Here is a 21,560-nt window from a genome sequence, read left to right on the forward strand (position 1 = left end):
TTGCCAAAACCTTTCTTTTCGGTGACAGATTTTACTCCCAAGTATCTTTTGGACACAAGGAACATGACGGCAAAGGTGCCAAAAGGTCTCCAAAAATGCCAGCATTTCATTATATGGGAAAATCAGTCAATCAAAAGATTCTCCAGAGAAGCTAAACGATTTACCATTTAACCAGGCATGGCAAGGGCTTGCATATGGCGTATTGCTTAAGGTTCTTCTTGATTTTTCACTCAGGTGGTAGAACATCATGCTTGGTGGCTTTCTTTTCTTGACCTAAAGCAGCCTATCAATGCAGTGCTGTGATATATTTATTCCAGAAGATGTATGAAGAATCTTGCGAAGTGTGGAGTTTGTGAGCTCCCAAACATAGCTCAATGTTTAACCCCGCTCCAAAGAGGATAATGCCTTTTTGCAAGAGCTTCCTTTTCTTGCATAATCTTCAGGCAACCTTCTCCTTATGTCAACCGATCCGTGTCCAAATAAGTTAAGCTTTTCACTTGGTCTGGCATTTAGGATTCCTGTTTTTTCAGACATAGAGGTGAAAACAAATCATTTTAGGAAACCTTTCAAAATGCCAAGAACTTTTGGTTGTCTTGTGTTACCCACTCTAGAGAAAAGGTGACAGAGCTTCCCATATGGTCTAGCGGTTAGGATTCCTGGTTTTCACCCAGGCGGCCCGGGTTCGACTCCCGGTATGGGAATTGTCCTTAGCTTTTCTTCTTTAGTCACCTTTTAATCTCACCCATATAAGTTAATGTCTCCGGTTTACTATTCTATCCGCACTGGATTGAAGATTGCTCCTAGTCAGATTATAGAAATAAACATCGTATTCCAATACATCCTGGATGAGAGAATTTACTACACGTAACATTTTATGTGCACAGAACAGGACTTTTCTAAAGAACACATCAACATTCAATAAAAATTTTTTTATTATTTGGCAGGGAAAAAATGACTTTTGCTTGAAATGGAAATTGTCGCTTCTGCCTAAAGCACAAGAAAGCGTCCCTTGAGGATTATATGCAGATAGATTAGTTTTTTACCAATCCAGGACCTTCCAATGAAGTCATGTCTTGCAAACATGTCAAAAAATTAGATTCAATGCACCTTGCATTAACATCAAGACACTGATGCTCTAATAGTTTTACTCGTTTAAACCCTTTTAAGGCATATTGCTGATATCAAAGAAGGCCACGCCACCTTTGCAAAAACTTACTTCCTCCAAGAGCACTTTAGAACGGGTACTTTTAGCTTCCGCAAGGTTGCCAAAACCTTTCTTTTCGGTGACAGATTTAACTCCCAAGTATCTTTTGGACACAAGGAACATGACGGCAAAGGTGCCAAAAGGTCTCCAAAAATGCCAGCATTTCATTATATGGGAAAATCAGTCAATCAAAAGATTCTCCAGAGAAGCTAAACGATTTACCATTTAACCAGGCATGGCAAGGGCTTGCATATGGCGTATTGCTTAAGGTTCTTCTTGATTTTTCACTCAGGTGGTAGAACATAATGCTTGGTGGCTTTCTTTTCTTGACCTAAAGCAGCCTATCAATGCAGTGCTGTGATATATTTATTCCAGAAGATGTATGAATAATCTTGCGAAGTGTGGAGTTTGTGAGCTCCCAAACATAGCTCAATGTTTAACCCCGCTCCAAAGAGGATAATGCCTTTTTGCAAGAGCTTCCTTTTCTTGCATAATCTTCAGGCAACCTTCTCCTTATGTCAACCGATCCGTGTCCAAATAAGTTAAGCTTTTCACTTGGTCTGGCATTTAGGATTCCTGTTTTTTCAGACATAGAGGTGAAAACAAATCATTTTAGGAAACCTTTCAAAATGCCAAGAACTTTTGGTTGTCTTGTGTTACCCACTCTAGAGAAAAGGTGACAGAGCTTCCCATATGGTCTAGCGGTTAGGATTCCTGGTTTTCACCCAGGCGGCCCGGGTTCGACTCCCGGTATGGGAATTGTCCTTAGCTTTTCTTCTTTAGTCACCTTTTAATCTCACCCATATAAGTTAATGTCTCCGGTTTACTATTCTATCCGCACTGGATTGAAGATTGCTCCTAGTCAGATTATAGAAATAAACATCGTATTCCAATACATCCTGGATGAGAGAATTTACTACACGTAACATTTTATGTGCACAGAACAGGACTTTTCTAAAGAACACATCAACATTCAATAAAAATTTTTTTATTATTTGGCAGGGAAAAAATGACTTTTGCTTGAAATGGAAATTGTCGCTTCTGCCTAAAGCACAAGAAAGCGTCCCTTGAGGATTATATGCAGATAGATTAGTTTTTTACCAATCCAGGACCTTCCAATGAAGTCATGTCTTGCAAACATGTCAAAAAATTAGATTCAATGCACCTTGCATTAACATCAAGACACTGATGCTCTAATAGTTTTACTCGTTTAAACCCTTTTAAGGCATATTGCTGATATCAAAGAAGGCCACGCCACCTTTGCAAAAACTTACTTCCTCCAAGAGCACTTTAGAACGGGTACTTTTAGCTTCCGCAAGGTTGCCAAAACCTTTCTTTTCGGTGACAGATTTAACTCCCAAGTATCTTTTGGACACAAGGAACATGACGGCAAAGGTGCCAAAAGGTCTCCAAAAATGCCAGCATTTCATTATATGGGAAAATCAGTCAATCAAAAGATTCTCCAGAGAAGCTAAACGATTTACCATTTAACCAGGCATGGCAAGGGCTTGCATATGGCGTATTGCTTAAGGTTCTTCTTGATTTTTCACTCAGGTGGTAGAACATAATGCTTGGTGGCTTTCTTTTCTTGACCTAAAGCAGCCTATCAATGCAGTGCTGTGATATATTTATTCCAGAAGATGTATGAATAATCTTGCGAAGTGTGGAGTTTGTGAGCTCCCAAACATAGCTCAATGTTTAACCCCGCTCCAAAGAGGATAATGCCTTTTTGCAAGAGCTTCCTTTTCTTGCATAATCTTCAGGCAACCTTCTCCTTATGTCAACCGATCCGTGTCCAAATAAGTTAAGCTTTTCACTTGGTCTGGCATTTAGGATTCCTGTTTTTTCAGACATAGAGGTGAAAACAAATCATTTTAGGAAACCTTTCAAAATGCCAAGAACTTTTGGTTGTCTTGTGTTACCCACTCTAGAGAAAAGGTGACAGAGCTTCCCATATGGTCTAGCGGTTAGGATTCCTGGTTTTCACCCAGGCGGCCCGGGTTCGACTCCCGGTATGGGAATTGTCCTTAGCTTTTCTTCTTTAGTCACATTTTAATCTCACCCATATAAGTTAATGTCTCCGGTTTACTATTCTATCCGCACTGGATTGAAGATTGCTCCTAGTCAGATTATAGAAATAAACATCGTATTCCAATACATCCTGGATGAGAGAATTTACTACACGTAATATTTTATGTGCACAGAACAGGACTTTTCTAAAGAACACATCAACATTCAATGAAAATTTTGTATTATTTGGCAGGGGAAAAATGACTTTTGCTTGAAATGGAAATTGTCGCTTCTGCCTAAAGCACAAGAAAGCGTCCCTTGAGGATTATATGCAGATAGATTAGTTTTTTACCAATCCAGGACCTTCCAATGAAGTCATGTCTTGCAAACATGTCAAAAAATTAGATTCAATGCACCTTGCATTAACATCAAGACACTGACGCTCTAATAGTTTTACTCGTTTAAACCCTTTTAAGGCATATTGCTGATATCAAAGAAGGCCACGCCACCTTTGCAAAAACTTACTTCCTCCAAGAGCACTTTAGAACGGGTGCTTTTAGCTTACACAAGGTTGCCAAAACCTTTCTTTTCGGTGATAGATTTTACTCCCAAGTATCTTTTGGACACAAGGAACATGACGGCAAAGGTGCCAAAAGGTCTCCAAAAATGCCAGCATTTCATTATATGGGAAAATCAGTCAATCAAAAGATTCTCCAGAGAAGCTAAACGATTTACCATTTAACCAGGCATGGCAAGGGTTTGCATTTGGCGTATTGCTTAAGGTTCTTCTTGATTTTTCACTCAGGTGGTAGAACATAATGCTTGGTGGCTTTCTTTTCTTGACCTAAAGCAGCCTATCAATGCAGTGCTGTGATATATTTATTCCAGAAGATGTATGAAGAATCTTGCGAAGTGTGGAGTTTGTGAGCTCCCAAACATAGCTCAATGTTTAACCCCGCTCCAAAGAGGATAATGCCTTTTTGCAAGAGCTTCCTTTTCTTGCATAATCTTCAGGCAACCTTCTCCTTATGTCAACCGATCCGTGTCAAAATAAGTTAAGCTTTTCACTTGGTCTGGCATTTAGGATTCCTGTTTTTTCAGACATAGAGGTGAAAACAAATCATTTTAGGAAACCTTTCAAAATGCCAAGAACTTTTGGTTGTCTTGTGTTACCCACTCTAGAGAAAAGGTGACAGAGCTTCCCATATGGTCTAGCGGTTAGGATTCCTGGTTTTCACCCAGGCGGCCCGGGTTTGACTCCCGGTATGGGAATTGTCCTTAGCTTTTCTTCTTTAATCACCTTTTAATCTCACCCATATAAGTTAATGTCTCCGGTTTACTATTCTATCCGCACTGGATTGAAGATTGCTCCTAGTCAGATTATAGAAATAAACATCGTATTCCAATACATCCTGGTTTAGAGAATTTACTACACGTAATATTTTATGTGCACAGAACAGGACTTTTCTAAAGAACACATCAACATTCAATGAAAATTTTTTATTATTTGGCAGGGAAAAAATGACTTTTGCTTGAAATGGAAATTGTCGCTTCTGCCTAAAGCACAAGAAAGCGTCCCTTGAGGATTATATGCAGATAGATTAGTTTTTTACCAATCCAGGACCTTCCAATGAAGTCATGTCTTGCAAACATGTCAAAAAATTAGATTCAATGCACCTTGCATTAACATCAAGACACTGACGCTCTAATAGTTTTACTCGTTTAAACCCTTTTAAGGCATATTGCTGATATCAAAGAAGGCCACGCCACCTTTGCAAAAACTTACTTCCTCCAAGAGCACTTTAGAACGGGTGCTTTTAGCTTACACAAGGTTGCCAAAACCTTTCTTTTCGGTGATAGATTTTACTCCCAAGTATCTTTTGGACACAAGGAACATGACGGCAAAGGTGCCAATAGGTCTCCAAAAATGCCAGCATTTCATTATATGGGAAAATCAGTCAATCAAAAGATTCTCCAGAGAAGCTAAACGATTTACCATTTAACCAGGCATGGCAAGGGTTTGCATTTGGCGTATTGCTTAAGGTTCTTCTTGATTTTTCACTCAGGTGGTAGAACATCATGCTTGGTGGCTTTCTTTTCTTGACCTAAAGCAGCCTATCAATGCAGTGCTGTGATATATTTATTCCAGAAGATGTATGAAGAATCTTGCGAAGTGTGGAGTTTGTGAGCTCCCAAACATAGCTCAATGTTTAACCCCGCTCCAAAGAGGATAATGCCTTTTTGCAAGAGCTTCCTTTTCTTGCATAATCTTCAGGCAACCTTCTCCTTATGTCAACCGATCCGTGTCCAAATAAGTTAAGCTTTTCACTTGGTCTGGCATTTAGGATTCCTGTTTTTTCAGACATAGAGGTGAAAACAAATCATTTTAGGAAACCTTTCAAAATGCCAAGAACTTTTGGTTGTCTTGTGTTACCCACTCTAGAGAAAAGGTGACAGAGCTTCCCATATGGTCTAGCGGTTAGGATTCCTGGTTTTCACCCAGGCGGCCCGGGTTCGACTCCCGGTATGGGAATTGTCCTTAGCTTTTCTTCTTTAGTCACCTTTTAATCTCACTCATATAAGTTAATGTCTCCGGTTTACTATTCTATCCGCACTGGATTGAAGATTGCTCCTAGTCAGATTATAGAAATAAACATCGTATTCCAATACATCCTGGATGAGAGAATTTACTACACGTAACATTTTATGTGCACAGAACAGGACTTTTCTAAAGAACACATCAACATTCAATAAAAATTTTTTTATTATTTGGCAGGGAAAAAATGACTTTTGCTTGAAATGGAAATTGTCGCTTCTGCCTAAAGCACAAGAAAGCGTCCCTTGAGGATTATATGCAGATAGATTAGTTTTTTACCAATCCAGGACCTTCCAATGAAGTCATGTCTTGCAAACATGTCAAAAAATTAGATTCAATGCACCTTGCATTAACATCAAGACACTGATGCTCTAATAGTTTTACTCGTTTAAACCCTTTTAAGGCATATTGCTGATATCAAAGAAGGCCACGCCACCTTTGCAAAAACTTACTTCCTCCAAGAGCACTTTAGAACGGGTACTTTTAGCTTCCGCAAGGTTGCCAAAACCTTTCTTTTCGGTGACAGATTTTACTCCCAAGTATCTTTTGGACACAAGGAACATGACGGCAAAGGTGCCAAAAGGTCTCCAAAAATGCCAGCATTTCATTATATGGGAAAATCAGTCAATCAAAAGATTCTCCAGAGAAGCTAAACGATTTACCATTTAACCAGGCATGGCAAGGGCTTGCATATGGCGTATTGCTTAAGGTTCTTCTTGATTTTTCACTCAGGTGGTAGAACATCATGCTTGGTGGCTTTCTTTTCTTGACCTAAAGCAGCCTATCAATGCAGTGCTGTGATATATTTATTCCAGAAGATGTATGAAGAATCTTGCGAAGTGTGGAGTTTGTGAGCTCCCAAACATAGCTCAATGTTTAACCCCGCTCCAAAGAGGATAATGCCTTTTTGCAAGAGCTTCCTTTTCTTGCATAATCTTCAGGCAACCTTCTCCTTATGTCAACCGATCCGTGTCCAAATAAGTTAAGCTTTTCACTTGGTCTGGCATTTAGGATTCCTGTTTTTTCAGACATAGAGGTGAAAACAAATCATTTTAGGAAACCTTTCAAAATGCCAAGAACTTTTGGTTGTCTTGTGTTACCCACTCTAGAGAAAAGGTGACAGAGCTTCCCATATGGTCTAGCGGTTAGGATTCCTGGTTTTCACCCAGGCGGCCCGGGTTCGACTCCCGGTATGGGAATTGTCCTTAGCTTTTCTTCTTTAGTCACATTTTAATCTCACCCATATAAGTTAATGTCTCCGGTTTACTATTCTATCCGCACTGGATTGAAGATTGCTCCTAGTCAGATTATAGAAATAAACATCGTATTCCAATACATCCTGGATGAGAGAATTTACTACACGTAATATTTTATGTGCACAGAACAGGACTTTTCTAAAGAACACATCAACATTCAATAAAAATTTTTTTATTATTTGGCAGGGAAAAAATGACTTTTGCTTGAAATGGAAATTGTCGCTTCTGCCTAAAGCACAAGAAAGCGTCCCTTGAGGATTATATGCAGATAGATTAGTTTTTTACCAATCCAGGACCTTCCAATGAAGTCATGTCTTGCAAACATGTCAAAAAATTAGATTCAATGCACCTTGCATTAACATCAAGACACTGATGCTCTAATAGTTTTACTCGTTTAAACCCTTTTAAGGCATATTGCTGATATCAAAGAAGGCCACGCCACCTTTGCAAAAACTTACTTCCTCCAAGAGCACTTTAGAACGGGTACTTTTAGCTTCCGCAAGGTTGCCAAAACCTTTCTTTTCGGTGACAGATTTAACTCCCAAGTATCTTTTGGACACAAGGAACATGACGGCAAAGGTGCCAAAAGGTCTCCAAAAATGCCAGCATTTCATTATATGGGAAAATCAGTCAATCAAAAGATTCTCCAGAGAAGCTAAACGATTTACCATTTAACCAGGCATGGCAAGGGCTTGCATATGGCGTATTGCTTAAGGTTCTTCTTGATTTTTCACTCAGGTGGTAGAACATAATGCTTGGTGGCTTTCTTTTCTTGACCTAAAGCAGCCTATCAATGCAGTGCTGTGATATATTTATTCCAGAAGATGTATGAATAATCTTGCGAAGTGTGGAGTTTGTGAGCTCCCAAACATAGCTCAATGTTTAACCCCGCTCCAAAGAGGATAATGCCTTTTTGCAAGAGCTTCCTTTTCTTGCATAATCTTCAGGCAACCTTCTCCTTATGTCAACCGATCCGTGTCCAAATAAGTTAAGCTTTTCACTTGGTCTGGCATTTAGGATTCCTGTTTTTTCAGACATAGAGGTGAAAACAAATCATTTTAGGAAACCTTTCAAAATGCCAAGAACTTTTGGTTGTCTTGTGTTACCCACTCTAGAGAAAAGGTGACAGAGCTTCCCATATGGTCTAGCGGTTAGGATTCCTGGTTTTCACCCAGGCGGCCCGGGTTCGACTCCCGGTATGGGAATTGTCCTTAGCTTTTCTTCTTTAGTCACATTTTAATCTCACCCATATAAGTTAATGTCTCCGGTTTACTATTCTATCCGCACTGGATTGAAGATTGCTCCTAGTCAGATTATAGAAATAAACATCGTATTCCAATACATCCTGGATGAGAGAATTTACTACACGTAATATTTTATGTGCACAGAACAGGACTTTTCTAAAGAACACATCAACATTCAATGAAAATTTTGTATTATTTGGCAGGGGAAAAATGACTTTTGCTTGAAATGGAAATTGTCGCTTCTGCCTAAAGCACAAGAAAGCGTCCCTTGAGGATTATATGCAGATAGATTAGTTTTTTACCAATCCAGGACCTTCCAATGAAGTCATGTCTTGCAAACATGTCAAAAAATTAGATTCAATGCACCTTGCATTAACATCAAGACACTGACGCTCTAATAGTTTTACTCGTTTAAACCCTTTTAAGGCATATTGCTGATATCAAAGAAGGCCACGCCACCTTTGCAAAAACTTACTTCCTCCAAGAGCACTTTAGAACGGGTGCTTTTAGCTTACACAAGGTTGCCAAAACCTTTCTTTTCGGTGATAGATTTTACTCCCAAGTATCTTTTGGACACAAGGAACATGACGGCAAAGGTGCCAAAAGGTCTCCAAAAATGCCAGCATTTCATTATATGGGAAAATCAGTCAATCAAAAGATTCTCCAGAGAAGCTAAACGATTTACCATTTAACCAGGCATGGCAAGGGTTTGCATTTGGCGTATTGCTTAAGGTTCTTCTTGATTTTTCACTCAGGTGGTAGAACATAATGCTTGGTGGCTTTCTTTTCTTGACCTAAAGCAGCCTATCAATGCAGTGCTGTGATATATTTATTCCAGAAGATGTATGAAGAATCTTGCGAAGTGTGGAGTTTGTGAGCTCCCAAACATAGCTCAATGTTTAACCCCGCTCCAAAGAGGATAATGCCTTTTTGCAAGAGCTTCCTTTTCTTGCATAATCTTCAGGCAACCTTCTCCTTATGTCAACCGATCCGTGTCAAAATAAGTTAAGCTTTTCACTTGGTCTGGCATTTAGGATTCCTGTTTTTTCAGACATAGAGGTGAAAACAAATCATTTTAGGAAACCTTTCAAAATGCCAAGAACTTTTGGTTGTCTTGTGTTACCCACTCTAGAGAAAAGGTGACAGAGCTTCCCATATGGTCTAGCGGTTAGGATTCCTGGTTTTCACCCAGGCGGCCCGGGTTTGACTCCCGGTATGGGAATTGTCCTTAGCTTTTCTTCTTTAATCACCTTTTAATCTCACCCATATAAGTTAATGTCTCCGGTTTACTATTCTATCCGCACTGGATTGAAGATTGCTCCTAGTCAGATTATAGAAATAAACATCGTATTCCAATACATCCTGGTTTAGAGAATTTACTACACGTAATATTTTATGTGCACAGAACAGGACTTTTCTAAAGAACACATCAACATTCAATGAAAATTTTTTATTATTTGGCAGGGAAAAAATGACTTTTGCTTGAAATGGAAATTGTCGCTTCTGCCTAAAGCACAAGAAAGCGTCCCTTGAGGATTATATGCAGATAGATTAGTTTTTTACCAATCCAGGACCTTCCAATGAAGTCATGTCTTGCAAACATGTCAAAAAATTAGATTCAATGCACCTTGCATTAACATCAAGACACTGACGCTCTAATAGTTTTACTCGTTTAAACCCTTTTAAGGCATATTGCTGATATCAAAGAAGGCCACGCCACCTTTGCAAAAACTTACTTCCTCCAAGAGCACTTTAGAACGGGTGCTTTTAGCTTACACAAGGTTGCCAAAACCTTTCTTTTCGGTGATAGATTTTACTCCCAAGTATCTTTTGGACACAAGGAACATGACGGCAAAGGTGCCAATAGGTCTCCAAAAATGCCAGCATTTCATTATATGGGAAAATCAGTCAATCAAAAGATTCTCCAGAGAAGCTAAACGATTTACCATTTAACCAGGCATGGCAAGGGTTTGCATTTGGCGTATTGCTTAAGGTTCTTCTTGATTTTTCACTCAGGTGGTAGAACATCATGCTTGGTGGCTTTCTTTTCTTGACCTAAAGCAGCCTATCAATGCAGTGCTGTGATATATTTATTCCAGAAGATGTATGAAGAATCTTGCGAAGTGTGGAGTTTGTGAGCTCCCAAACATAGCTCAATGTTTAACCCCGCTCCAAAGAGGATAATGCCTTTTTGCAAGAGCTTCCTTTTCTTGCATAATCTTCAGGCAACCTTCTCCTTATGTCAACCGATCCGTGTCCAAATAAGTTAAGCTTTTCACTTGGTCTGGCATTTAGGATTCCTGTTTTTTCAGACATAGAGGTGAAAACAAATCATTTTAGGAAACCTTTCAAAATGCCAAGAACTTTTGGTTGTCTTGTGTTACCCACTCTAGAGAAAAGGTGACAGAGCTTCCCATATGGTCTAGCGGTTAGGATTCCTGGTTTTCACCCAGGCGGCCCGGGTTCGACTCCCGGTATGGGAATTGTCCTTAGCTTTTCTTCTTTAGTCACCTTTTAATCTCACTCATATAAGTTAATGTCTCCGGTTTACTATTCTATCCGCACTGGATTGAAGATTGCTCCTAGTCAGATTATAGAAATAAACATCGTATTCCAATACATCCTGGATGAGAGAATTTACTACACGTAACATTTTATGTGCACAGAACAGGACTTTTCTAAAGAACACATCAACATTCAATAAAAATTTTTTTATTATTTGGCAGGGAAAAAATGACTTTTGCTTGAAATGGAAATTGTCGCTTCTGCCTAAAGCACAAGAAAGCGTCCCTTGAGGATTATATGCAGATAGATTAGTTTTTTACCAATCCAGGACCTTCCAATGAAGTCATGTCTTGCAAACATGTCAAAAAATTAGATTCAATGCACCTTGCATTAACATCAAGACACTGATGCTCTAATAGTTTTACTCGTTTAAACCCTTTTAAGGCATATTGCTGATATCAAAGAAGGCCACGCCACCTTTGCAAAAACTTACTTCCTCCAAGAGCACTTTAGAACGGGTACTTTTAGCTTCCGCAAGGTTGCCAAAACCTTTCTTTTCGGTGACAGATTTTACTCCCAAGTATCTTTTGGACACAAGGAACATGACGGCAAAGGTGCCAAAAGGTCTCCAAAAATGCCAGCATTTCATTATATGGGAAAATCAGTCAATCAAAAGATTCTCCAGAGAAGCTAAACGATTTACCATTTAACCAGGCATGGCAAGGGCTTGCATATGGCGTATTGCTTAAGGTTCTTCTTGATTTTTCACTCAGGTGGTAGAACATCATGCTTGGTGGCTTTCTTTTCTTGACCTAAAGCAGCCTATCAATGCAGTGCTGTGATATATTTATTCCAGAAGATGTATGAAGAATCTTGCGAAGTGTGGAGTTTGTGAGCTCCCAAACATAGCTCAATGTTTAACCCCGCTCCAAAGAGGATAATGCCTTTTTGCAAGAGCTTCCTTTTCTTGCATAATCTTCAGGCAACCTTCTCCTTATGTCAACCGATCCGTGTCCAAATAAGTTAAGCTTTTCACTTGGTCTGGCATTTAGGATTCCTGTTTTTTCAGACATAGAGGTGAAAACAAATCATTTTAGGAAACCTTTCAAAATGCCAAGAACTTTTGGTTGTCTTGTGTTACCCACTCTAGAGAAAAGGTGACAGAGCTTCCCATATGGTCTAGCGGTTAGGATTCCTGGTTTTCACCCAGGCGGCCCGGGTTCGACTCCCGGTATGGGAATTGTCCTTAGCTTTTCTTCTTTAGTCACATTTTAATCTCACCCATATAAGTTAATGTCTCCGGTTTACTATTCTATCCGCACTGGATTGAAGATTGCTCCTAGTCAGATTATAGAAATAAACATCGTATTCCAATACATCCTGGATGAGAGAATTTACTACACGTAATATTTTATGTGCACAGAACAGGACTTTTCTAAAGAACACATCAACATTCAATGAAAATTTTGTATTATTTGGCAGGGGAAAAATGACTTTTGCTTGAAATGGAAATTGTCGCTTCTGCCTAAAGCACAAGAAAGCGTCCCTTGAGGATTATATGCAGATAGATTAGTTTTTTACCAATCCAGGACCTTCCAATGAAGTCATGTCTTGCAAACATGTCAAAAAATTAGATTCAATGCACCTTGCATTAACATCAAGACACTGACGCTCTAATAGTTTTACTCGTTTAAACCCTTTTAAGGCATATTGCTGATATCAAAGAAGGCCACGCCACCTTTGCAAAAACTTACTTCCTCCAAGAGCACTTTAGAACGGGTGCTTTTAGCTTACACAAGGTTGCCAAAACCTTTCTTTTCGGTGATAGATTTTACTCCCAAGTATCTTTTGGACACAAGGAACATGACGGCAAAGGTGCCAAAAGGTCTCCAAAAATGCCAGCATTTCATTATATGGGAAAATCAGTCAATCAAAAGATTCTCCAGAGAAGCTAAACGATTTACCATTTAACCAGGCATGGCAAGGGTTTGCATTTGGCGTATTGCTTAAGGTTCTTCTTGATTTTTCACTCAGGTGGTAGAACATAATGCTTGGTGGCTTTCTTTTCTTGACCTAAAGCAGCCTATCAATGCAGTGCTGTGATATATTTATTCCAGAAGATGTATGAATAATCTTGCGAAGTGTGGAGTTTGTGAGCTCCCAAACATAGCTCAATGTTTAACCCCGCTCCAAAGAGGATAATGCCTTTTTGCAAGAGCTTCCTTTTCTTGCATAATCTTCAGGCAACCTTCTCCTTATGTCAACCGATCCGTGTCAAAATAAGTTAAGCTTTTCACTTGGTCTGGCATTTAGGATTCCTGTTTTTTCAGACATAGAGGTGAAAACAAATCATTTTAGGAAACCTTTCAAAATGCCAAGAACTTTTGGTTGTCTTGTGTTACCCACTCTAGAGAAAAGGTGACAGAGCTTCCCATATGGTCTAGCGGTTAGGATTCCTGGTTTTCACCCAGGCGGCCCGGGTTCGACTCCCGGTATGGGAAATGTCCTTAGCTTTTCTTCTTTAGTCACATTTTAATCTCACCCATATAAGTTAATGTCTCCGGTTTACTATTCTATCCGCACTGGATTGAAGATTGCTCCTAGTCAGATTATAGAAATAAACATCGTATTCCAATACATCCTGGATGAGAGAATTTACTACACGTAATATTTTATGTGCACAGAACAGGACTTTTCTAAAGAACACATCAACATTCAATGAAAATTTTTTATTATTTGGCAGGGGAAAAATGACTTTTGCTTGAAATGGAAATTGTCGCTTCTGCCTAAAGCACAAGAAAGCGTCCCTTGAGGATTATATGCAGATAGATTAGTTTTTTACCAATCCAGGACCTTCCAATGAAGTCATGTCTTGCAAACATGTCAAAAAATTAGATTCAATGCACCTTGCATTAACATCAAGACACTGACGCTCTAATAGTTTTACTCGTTTAAACCCTTTTAAGGCATATTGCTGATATCAAAGAAGGCCACGCCACCTTTGCAAAAACTTACTTCCTCCAAGAGCACTTTAGAACGGGTGCTTTTAGCTTACACAAGGTTGCCAAAACCTTTCTTTTCGGTGATAGATTTTACTCCCAAGTATCTTTTGGACACAAGGAACATGACGGCAAAGGTGCCAAAAGGTCTCCAAAAATGCCAGCATTTCATTATATGGGAAAATCAGTCAATCAAAAGATTCTCCAGAGAAGCTAAACGATTTACCATTTAACCAGGCATGGCAAGGGTTTGCATTTGGCGTATTGCTTAAGGTTCTTCTTGATTTTTCACTCAGGTGGTAGAACATAATGCTTGGTGGCTTTCTTTTCTTGACCTAAAGCAGCCTATCAATGCAGTGCTGTGATATATTTATTCCAGAAGATGTATGAAGAATCTTGCGAAGTGTGGAGTTTGTGAGCTCCCAAACATAGCTCAATGTTTAACCCCGCTCCAAAGAGGATAATGCCTTTTTGCAAGAGCTTCCTTTTCTTGCATAATCTTCAGGCAACCTTCTCCTTATGTCAACCGATCCGTGTCAAAATAAGTTAAGCTTTTCACTTGGTCTGGCATTTAGGATTCCTGTTTTTTCAGACATAGAGGTGAAAACAAATCATTTTAGGAAACCTTTCAAAATGCCAAGAACTTTTGGTTGTCTTGTGTTACCCACTCTAGAGAAAAGGTGACAGAGCTTCCCATATGGTCTAGCGGTTAGGATTCCTGGTTTTCACCCAGGCGGCCCGGGTTCGACTCCCGGTATGGGAATTGTCCTTAGCTTTTCTTCTTTAGTCACATTTTAATCTCACCCATATAAGTTAATGTCTCCGGTTTACTATTCTATCCGCACTGGATTGAAGATTGCTCCTAGTCAGATTATAGAAATAAACATCGTATTCCAATACATCCTGGATGAGAGAATTTACTACACGTAATATTTTATGTGCACAGAACAGGACTTTTCTAAAGAACACATCAACATTCAATGAAAATTTTGTATTATTTGGCAGGGGAAAAATGACTTTTGCTTGAAATGGAAATTGTCGCTTCTGCCTAAAGCACAAGAAAGCGTCCCTTGAGGATTATATGCAGATAGATTAGTTTTTTACCAATCCAGGACCTTCCAATGAAGTCATGTCTTGCAAACATGTCAAAAAATTAGATTCAATGCACCTTGCATTAACATCAAGACACTGACGCTCTAATAGTTTTACTCGTTTAAACCCTTTTAAGGCATATTGCTGATATCAAAGAAGGCCACGCCACCTTTGCAAAAACTTACTTCCTCCAAGAGCACTTTAGAACGGGTGCTTTTAGCTTACACAAGGTTGCCAAAACCTTTCTTTTCGGTGATAGATTTTACTCCCAAGTATCTTTTGGACACAAGGAACATGACGGCAAAGGTGCCAAAAGGTCTCCAAAAATGCCAGCATTTCATTATATGGGAAAATCAGTCAATCAAAAGATTCTCCAGAGAAGCTAAACGATTTACCATTTAACCAGGCATGGCAAGGGTTTGCATTTGGCGTATTGCTTAAGGTTCTTCTTGATTTTTCACTCAGGTGGTAGAACATAATGCTTGGTGGCTTTCTTTTCTTGACCTAAAGCAGCCTATCAATGCAGTGCTGTGATATATTTATTCCAGAAGATGTATGAAGAATCTTGCGAAGTGTGGAGTTTGTGAGCTCCCAAACATAGCTCAATGTTTAACCCCGCTCCAAAGAGGATAATGCCTTTTTGCAAGAGCTTCCTTTTCTTGCATAATCTTCAGGCAACCTTCTCCTTATGTCAACCGATCCGTGTCAAAATAAGTTAAGCTTTTCACTTGGTCTGGCATTTAGGATTCCTGTTTTTTCAGACATAGAGGTGAAAACAAATCATTTTAGGAAACCTTTCAAAATGCCAAGAACTTTTGGTTGTCTTGTGTTACCCACTCTAGAGAAAAGGTGACAGAGCTTCCCATATGGTCTAGCGGTTAGGATTCCTGGTTTTCACCCAGCGGCCCGGGTTCGACTCCCGGTATGGGAATTGTCCTTAGCTTTTCTTCTTTAGTCACATTTTAATCTCACCCATATAAGTTAATGTCTCCGGTTTACTATTCTATCCGCACTGGATTGAAGATTGCTCCTAGTCAGATTATAGAAATAAACATCGTATTCCAATACATCCTGGATGAGAGAATTTACTACACGTAACATTTTATGTGCACAGAACAGGACTTTTCTAAAGAACACATCAACATTCAATGAAAATTTTTTATTATTTGGCAGGGAAAAAATGACTTTTGCTTGAAATGGAAATTGTCGCTTCTGCCTAAAGCACAAGAAAGCGTCCCTTGAGGATTATATGCAGATAGATTAGTTTTTTACCAATCCAGGACCTTCCAATGAAGTCATGTCTTGCAAACATGTCAAAAAATTAGATTCAATGCACCTTGCATTAACATCAAGACACTGACGCTCTAATAGTTTTACTCGTTTAAACCCTTTTAAGGCATATTGCTGATATCAAAGAAGGCCACGCCACCTTTGCAAAAACTTACTTCCTCCAAGAGCACTTTAGAACGGGTACTTTTAGCTTCCGCAAGGTTGCCAAAACCTTTCTTTTCGGTGACAGATTTTACTCCCAAGTATCTTTTGGACACAAGGAACATGACGGCAAAGGTGCCAAAAGGTCTCCAAAAATGCCAGCATTTCATTATATGGGAAAATCAGTCAATCAAAAGATTCTCCAGAGAAGCTAAACGATTTACCATTTAACCAGGCATGGCAAGGGCTTGCATTTGGCGTATTGCTTAAGGTTCTTCTTGATTTTTCACTCAGGTGGTAGAACATCATGCTTGGTGGCTTTCTTTTCTTGACCTAAAGCAGCCTATCAATGCAGTGCTGTGATATATTTATTCCAGAAGATGTATGAAGAATCTTGCGAAGTGTGGAGTTTGTGAGCTCCCAAACATAGCTCAATGTTTAACCCCGCTCCAAAGAGGATAATGCCTTTTTGCAAGAGCTTCCTTTTCTTGCATAATCTTCAGGCAACCTTCTCCTTATGTCAACCGATCCGTGTCAAAATAAGTTAAGCTTTTCACTTGGTCTGGCATTTAGGATTCCTGTTTTTTCAGACATAGAGGTGAAAACAAATCATTTTAGGAAACCTTTCAAAATGCCAAGAACTTTTGGTTGTCTTGTGTTACCCACTCTAGAGAAAAGGTGACAGAGCTTCCCATATGGTCTAGCGGTTAGGATTCCTGGTTTTCACCCAGGCGGCCCGGGTTCGACTCCCGGTATGGGAATTGTCCTTAGCTTTTCTTCTTTAGTCACATTTTAATCTCACCCATATAAGTTAATGTCTCCGGTTTACTATTCTATCCGCACTGGATTGAAGATTGCTCCTAGTCAGATTATAGAAATAAACATCGTATTCCAATACATCCTGGATGAGAGAATTTACTACACGTAACATTTTATGTGCACAGAACAGGACTTTTCTAAAGAACACATCAACATTCAATGAAAATTTTTTATTATTTGGCAGGGAAAAATGACTTTTGCTTGAAATGGAAATTGTCGCTTCTGCCTAAAGCACAAGAAAGCGTCCCTTGAGGATTATATGCAGATAGATTAGTTTTTTACCAATCCAGGACCTTCCAATGAAGTCATGTCTTGCAAACATGTCAAAAAATTAGATTCAATGCACCTTGCATTAACATCAAGACACTGACGCTCTAATAGTTTTACTCGTTTAAACCCTTTTAAGGCATATTGCTGATATCAAAGAAGGCCACGCCACCTTTGCAAAAACTTACTTCCTCCAAGAGCACTTTAGAACGGGTGCTTTTAGCTTACACACGGTTGCCAAAACCTTTCTTTTCGGTGATAGATTTTACTCCCAAGTATCTTTTGGACACAAGGAACATGACGGCAAAGGTGCCAAAAGGTCTCCAAAAATGCCAGCATTTCATTATATGGGAAAATCAGTCAATCAAAAGATTCTCCAGAGAAGCTAAACGATTTACCATTTAACCAGGCATGGCAAGGGTTTGCATTTGGCGTATTGCTTAAGGTTCTTCTTGATTTTTCACTCAGGTGGTAGAACATAATGCTTGGTGGCTTTCTTTTCTTGACCTAAAGCAGCCTATCAATGCAGTGCTGTGATATATTTATTCCAGAAGATGTATGAAGAATCTTGCGAAGTGTGGAGTTTGTGAGCTCCCAAACATAGCTCAATGTTTAACCCCGCTCCAAAGAGGATAATGCCTTTTTGCAAGAGCTTCCTTTTCTTGCATAATCTTCAGGCAACCTTCTCCTTATGTCAACCGATCCGTGTCAAAATAAGTTAAGCTTTTCACTTGGTCTGGCATTTAGGATTCCTGTTTTTTCAGACATAGAGGTGAAAACAAATCATTTTAGGAAACCTTTCAAAATGCCAAGAACTTTTGGTTGTCTTGTGTTACCCACTCTAGAGAAAACGTGACAGAGCTTCCCATATGGTCTAGCGGTTAGGATTCCTGGTTTTCACCCAGGCGGCCCGGGTTCGACTCCCGGTATGGGAATTGTCCTTAGCTTTTCTTCTTTAATCACCTTTTAATCTCACCCATATAAGTTAATGTCTCCGGTTTACTATTCTATCCGCACTGGATTGAAGATTGCTCCTAGTCAGATTATAGAAATAAACATCGTATTCCAATACATCCTGGATGAGAGAATTTACTACACGTAACATTTTATGTGCACAGAACAGGACTTTTCTAAAGAACACATCAACATTCAATGAAATTTTTTTATTATTTGGCAGGGAAAAAATGACTTTTGCTTGAAATGGAAATTGTCGCTTCTGCCTAAAGCACAAGAAAGCGTCCCTTGAGGATTATATGCAGATAGATTAGTTTTTTACCAATCCAGGACCTTCCAATGAAGTCATGTCTTGTAAACATGTCAAAAAATTAGATTCAATGCACCTTGCATTAACATCAAGACACTGACGCTCTAATAGTTTTACTCGTTTAAACCCTTTTAAGGCATATTGCTGATATCAAAGAAGGCCACGCCACCTTTGCAAAAACTTACTTCCTCCAAGAGCACTTTAGAACGGGTACTTTTAGCTTCCGCAAGGTTGCCAAAACCTTTCTTTTCGGTGACAGATTTTACTCCCAAGTATCTTTTGGACACAAGGAACATGACGGCAAAGGTGCCAAAAGGTCTCCAAAAATGCCAGCATTTCATTATATGGGAAAATCAGTCAATCAAAAGATTCTCCAGAGAAGCTAAACGATTTACCATTTAACCAGGCATGGCAAGGGCTTGCATTTGGCGTATTGCTTAAGGTTCTTCTTGATTTTTCACTCAGGTGGTAGAACATCATGCTTGGTGGCTTTCTTTTCTTGACCTAAAGCAGCCTATCAATGCAGTGCTGTGATATATTTATTCCAGAAGATGTATGAAGAATCTTGCGAAGTGTGGAGTTTGTGAGCTCCCAAACATAGCTCAATGTTTAACCCCGCTCCAAAGAGGATAATGCCTTTTTGCAAGAGCTTCCTTTTCTTGCATAATCTTCAGGCAACCTTCTCCTTATGTCAACCGATCCGTGTCAAAATAAGTTAAGCTTTTCACTTGGTCTGGCATTTAGGATTCCTGTTTTTTCAGACATAGAGGTGAAAACAAATCATTTTAGGAAACCTTTCAAAATGCCAAGAACTTTTGGTTGTCTTGTGTTACCCACTCTAGAGAAAAGGTGACAGAGCTTCCCATATGGTCTAGCGGTTAGGATTCCTGGTTTTCACCCAGGCGGCCCGGGTTCGACTCCCGGTATGGGAATTGTCCCTAGCTTTTCTTCTTTAGTCACATTTTAATCTCACCCATATAAGTTAATGTCTCCGGTTTACTATTCTATCCGCACTGGATTGAAGATTGCTCCTAGTCAGATTATAGAAATAAACATCGTATTCCAATACATCCTGGTTTAGAGAATTTACTACACGTAATATTTTATGTGCACAGAACAGGACTTTTCTAAAGAACACATCAACATTCAATAAACAAAATGTTATTATTTGGCAGGGAAAAAAGGACTTTTGCTTGAAATGGAAATTGTCGCTTCTGCCTAAAGCACAAGAAAGCGTCCCTTGAGGATTATATGCAGATAGATTAGTTTTTTACCAATCCAGGACCTTCCAATGAAGTCATGTCTTGCAAACATGTCAAAAAATTAGATTCAATGCACCTTGCATTAACATCAAGACACTGACGCTCTAATAGTTTTACTCGTTTAAACCCTTTTAAGGCATATTGCTGATATCAAAGAAGGCCACGCCACCTTTGCAAAAACTTACTTCCTCCAAGAGCACTTTAGAACGGGTGCTTTTAGCTTACACAAGGTTGCCAAAACCTTTCTTTTCGGTGATAGATTTTACTCCCAAGTATCTTTTGGACACAAGGAACATGACGGCAAAGGTGCCAAAAGGTCTCCAAAAATGCCAGCATTTCATTATATGGGAAAATCAGTCAATCAAAAGATTCTCCAGAGAAGCTAAACGATTTACCATTTAACCAGGCATGGCAAGGGTTTGCATTTGGCGTATTGCTTAAGGTTCTTCTTGATTTTTCACTCAGGTGGTAGAACATAATGCTTGGTGGCTTTCTTTTCTTGACCTAAAGCAGCCTATCAATGCAGTGCTGTGATATATTTATTCCAGAAGATGTATGAAGAATCTTGCGAAGTGTGGAGTTTGTGAGCTCCCAAACATAGCTCAATGTTTAACCCCGCTCCAAAGAGGATAATGCCTTTTTGCAAGAGCTTCCTTTTCTTGCATAATCTTCAGGCAACCTTCTCCTTATGTAAACCGATCCGTGTCAAAATAAGTTAAGCTTTTCACTTGGTCTGGCATTTAGGATTCCTGTTTTTTCAGACATAGAGGTGAAAACAAATCATTTTAGGAAACCTTTCAAAATGCCAAGAACTTTTGGTTGTCTTGTGTTACCCACTCTAGAGAAAAGGTGACAGAGCTTCCCATATTGTCTAGCGGTTAGGATTCCTGGTTTTCACCCAGGCGGCCCGGGTTCGACTCCCGGTATGGGAAATGTCCTTAGCTTTTCTTCTTTAGTCACATTTTAATCTCACCCATATAAGTTAATGTCTCCGGTTTACTATTCTATCCGCACTGGATTGAAGATTGCTCCTAGTCAGATTATAGAAATAAACATCGTATTCCAATACATCCTGGATGAGAGAATTTACTACACGTAATATTTTATGTGCACAGAACAGGACTTTTCTAAAGAACACATCAACATTCAATGAAAATTTTGTATTATTTGGCAGGGGAAAAATGACTTTTGCTTGAAATGGAAATTGTCGCTTCTGCCTAAAGCACAAGAAAGCGTCCCTTGAGGATTATATGCAGATAGATTAGTTTTTTACCAATCCAGGACCTTCCAATGAAGTCATGTCTTGCAAACATGTCAAAAAATTAGATTCAATGCACCTTGCATTAACATCAAGACACTGACGCTCTAATAGTTTTACTCGTTTAAACCCTTTTAAGGCATATTGCTGATATCAAAGAAGGCCACGCCACCTTTGCAAAAACTTACTTCCTCCAAGAGCACTTTAGAACGGGTACTTTTAGCTTCCGCAAGGTTGCCAAAACCTTTCTTTTCGGTGACAGATTTTACTCCCAAGTATCTTTTGGACACAAGGAACATGACGGCAAAGGTGCCAAAAGGTCTCCAAAAATGCCAGCATTTCATTATATGGGA

The 21,560-nt window shown here is 39.3% G+C and overlaps 13 non-coding genes across 13 annotated transcripts; all 13 read left to right on the top strand.

The window, feature by feature from the left end:
- Positions 1-629: 629 nt before the first annotated feature.
- On the top strand, positions 630-701 carry TRNAE-UUC (transfer RNA glutamic acid (anticodon UUC)). The gene has a single exon. It is a non-coding gene; the product is annotated as a tRNA-Glu (tRNA).
- A 1,190-nt stretch (positions 702-1,891) lies between these two features.
- On the top strand, positions 1,892-1,963 carry TRNAE-UUC (transfer RNA glutamic acid (anticodon UUC)). Its single transcript has one exon. It is a non-coding gene; the product is annotated as a tRNA-Glu (tRNA).
- A 1,190-nt stretch (positions 1,964-3,153) lies between these two features.
- On the top strand, positions 3,154-3,225 carry TRNAE-UUC (transfer RNA glutamic acid (anticodon UUC)). The gene has a single exon. It is a non-coding gene; the product is annotated as a tRNA-Glu (tRNA).
- A 2,450-nt stretch (positions 3,226-5,675) lies between these two features.
- Positions 5,676-5,747, top strand: TRNAE-UUC (transfer RNA glutamic acid (anticodon UUC)). The gene has a single exon. It is a non-coding gene; the product is annotated as a tRNA-Glu (tRNA).
- Positions 5,748-6,937: 1,190 nt separating this feature from the next.
- TRNAE-UUC (transfer RNA glutamic acid (anticodon UUC)) lies at positions 6,938-7,009 on the top strand. Its single transcript has one exon. It is a non-coding gene; the product is annotated as a tRNA-Glu (tRNA).
- Positions 7,010-8,199: 1,190 nt separating this feature from the next.
- On the top strand, positions 8,200-8,271 carry TRNAE-UUC (transfer RNA glutamic acid (anticodon UUC)). Its single transcript has one exon. It is a non-coding gene; the product is annotated as a tRNA-Glu (tRNA).
- Positions 8,272-10,721: 2,450 nt separating this feature from the next.
- On the top strand, positions 10,722-10,793 carry TRNAE-UUC (transfer RNA glutamic acid (anticodon UUC)). The gene has a single exon. It is a non-coding gene; the product is annotated as a tRNA-Glu (tRNA).
- A 1,190-nt stretch (positions 10,794-11,983) lies between these two features.
- Positions 11,984-12,055, top strand: TRNAE-UUC (transfer RNA glutamic acid (anticodon UUC)). The gene has a single exon. It is a non-coding gene; the product is annotated as a tRNA-Glu (tRNA).
- Positions 12,056-13,244: 1,189 nt separating this feature from the next.
- TRNAE-UUC (transfer RNA glutamic acid (anticodon UUC)) lies at positions 13,245-13,316 on the top strand. Its single transcript has one exon. It is a non-coding gene; the product is annotated as a tRNA-Glu (tRNA).
- Positions 13,317-14,505: 1,189 nt separating this feature from the next.
- TRNAE-UUC (transfer RNA glutamic acid (anticodon UUC)) lies at positions 14,506-14,577 on the top strand. The gene has a single exon. It is a non-coding gene; the product is annotated as a tRNA-Glu (tRNA).
- Positions 14,578-17,026: 2,449 nt separating this feature from the next.
- Positions 17,027-17,098, top strand: TRNAE-UUC (transfer RNA glutamic acid (anticodon UUC)). Its single transcript has one exon. It is a non-coding gene; the product is annotated as a tRNA-Glu (tRNA).
- A 1,188-nt stretch (positions 17,099-18,286) lies between these two features.
- On the top strand, positions 18,287-18,358 carry TRNAE-UUC (transfer RNA glutamic acid (anticodon UUC)). Its single transcript has one exon. It is a non-coding gene; the product is annotated as a tRNA-Glu (tRNA).
- Positions 18,359-19,547: 1,189 nt separating this feature from the next.
- Positions 19,548-19,619, top strand: TRNAE-UUC (transfer RNA glutamic acid (anticodon UUC)). The gene has a single exon. It is a non-coding gene; the product is annotated as a tRNA-Glu (tRNA).
- Positions 19,620-21,560: the final 1,941 nt, after the last annotated feature.

The sequence above is a fragment of the Pelobates fuscus genome, chromosome 3 (assembly GCF_036172605.1).
Source record: "Pelobates fuscus isolate aPelFus1 chromosome 3, aPelFus1.pri, whole genome shotgun sequence".
Classification (NCBI taxonomy): domain Eukaryota; kingdom Metazoa; phylum Chordata; class Amphibia; order Anura; family Pelobatidae; genus Pelobates; species Pelobates fuscus.